Source organism: Cupressus sempervirens, chromosome 10 (assembly GCF_028749045.1).
Source record: "Cupressus sempervirens isolate cs-2001-9-10 chromosome 10, ASM2874904v1, whole genome shotgun sequence".
NCBI classification, from domain to species: domain Eukaryota; kingdom Viridiplantae; phylum Streptophyta; class Pinopsida; order Cupressales; family Cupressaceae; genus Cupressus; species Cupressus sempervirens.
Genome location: NC_143127.1, coordinates 188,627,655 through 188,630,194, shown reverse-complemented (window position 1 = coordinate 188,630,194; position 2,540 = coordinate 188,627,655).

Sequence of the window (2,540 nt, the reverse complement as noted above, 5' to 3'; positions counted from 1 at the left end):
AAAGAAAATCTTTGATCACCAAAACAAAATAGGATGTCCCAAAAGACACTATTGTCAGATCAAAGGGTTGATGTCAGATTAAAAATCGATGGCCAAGACAATAAGGCATCTGTTTGAAAAACATGTGTGGAAAAAAATCTCCAAGGAATAAATGCCACATGTAGTGAAAGAAATTTTCCACCTAACTCACAAACCATGGTTAATGCTAGAAATCCTCTGCATAGGAATCGAACTCCACCATGAATTGTTGATGATTAACTGAGCCCAAGAGGAGATGTGGAATTAAAACTACACCATAAGTCTAAGGCAAAGCACTTCACAACAACACAACATCCAATACCTATGTGCCAATGAAAAACAAAGGCTCGTGGCCCAAGGAGTAGACAGAGCCACAGGGCTCAAAAAAAAGCTTCCAAATGCATTGTCCCAAAAACAAAGCAACTCCACCCAATCAATGGTCACACCAAACGCCAGCTACAGTGTCCAAAATTGCAACAGTAGAAGAATCTTCTACCATCCATCCCTCGCCAAGGGCTCCCCCAATCACATGTGCAAGTTGAAGTTGGGAGAACCAGTCAATGCACATGGAGTAGCTTGCTACATAAATGCAAACTGCCAAAAGAAAAAATTGTGATGAGGCATGCATGGGAGTTGGAATCACAACCAAACATGAGAGGTTTTCAATGCTAACAATGTCCAAAGGAAATCATGCCACTGGAAAAGGCAAGAAGATGCTAAAAAAAGAAAATCACACTCCTAAATCGATACCACAAAATCACATAAGAAAGGCTATTGATTGTGCATGAAAAGGAGCATTGATGCATTGAAGTTGAACTTGTCAATGAAGAAAGGGCCACACGATATTGATTAACCACTACTTGTTTGCTCATCATTAAGTGCCACATCACCTAGGTAAGGATGTCAACCTATTCAAATAAAATGCCAACACGATTTGGTCTTTCGAAAAAAGAGGCCACAAATCCAACAAATTGCATGCCCAATCAAAGGATGGGTCAAAATAATAAACAAGGTGGATGGTCAAAGCAGAAATGAGGGTCGGAGCTAAAAAATTTCACAAGGACGAAGATGCTCATGTGGCTTAAAAAAATCTCGTTGGAAGTGCATGAAAAAATGCACTATGAATGAGCGTGAATTTGGTCGATGTGGGGTCCCATGAACCAAAGCATCCACTATGCATACATGTGACAGAGGCTCTTTGAGATGGCAAGAAAAGCACCCACTAGGAATGCACATTTAACATTTAAACAAATTGCTCTCAATCAAATGCGCTCTCCATAAAACCAAAGTCTCCTCTTTTGGAATTGAAAATCGAAGGTACAAGTCAACCAATGATAGATTGCATGCACCATAAGAAATGCCAAGACACCTAAAAAAACTTGACAAAGAGGTGTGATATGAAAATAACCAAAAAAAAAAAATTTGCCTTGATTTGTGTGCCCAGGTCAAAATGACCTGGGTGCAAAAAAAAATTTGCCTCAAATTTTAATAGCATCCAAACTAGACATATTTTATATGGAAATGGGGGTTTTTGAGCACTCTGAGCTCAACGGTGATATCTATTTTTTCTCAAAGTGATCTAAAAAATAGTGACACCCCCCAAGATCCAATATAAAAAATGCTAAAAGCTCAAATTTGAAAACCTATGTCAGATCTAATGCCAAATCTCTCATGAACATAATAGAGGCATGAAGATCTAGAGCTCTGATACCATGTTGAAGTTGATGAGAGATCAACCCCACAGCTCCCAAGAATCACCTAAATGCAAACACCTATTACAAAGAGAGAAGCAAAAAGCTCTGGAGGTAGGAATTGTCAGATCCATAGATGACACATTCTTGATGAGCAAAAAGAGAGATTGCTATTATCAAAAGTCAATTATCTCAATGAATGTTTACAATGAGAGATCGTCCTTATAAAGGAGACCAAAACCCTAAAAAAGTCTAACCTAGGTTGCATCAAAATAATTAATAAAAGAATTAATTATTAGATGCCTAAAGTTTAGCTTAAGTGACTAGAGTTAATTAAGAAATATCTGATTACTCTAACAATCTTCTCATCTTATTGACATACTAGAGAGTGTGCATCAAGAAATGAATTTCTCTCTAAATGATAATTCCTTGTGTTTGGCTCATCAAATGTAAATGACTAACATGAGAAGTAGATCGATGGTAGTTTATAATCTTGAAGCTAGACATAATTGAAAATTAAAGTGGTAATCATGAATTAAAGATATGGTAATATTTGTGGTCGTGCTTATTAAAGATAATTGATTTATGTAATTTATTACCACAATATTCTTTCATCTCTGAATGAAATTGTGTATAATATTTTTGACCTTCAAATCATACTATGTGATCATCAACTTAATTAAACTTGTTATTTAATTTCCAATATGTTTGAAGTGATCTTCTGGCTTGTCTCATCCTCATGTGAAATCTATAATGTCCATGCAAGAACATTACATGTAAACATATTAAGAACAAATTTCTATCTAAATGAAAGATTGTAAAAATCTATTA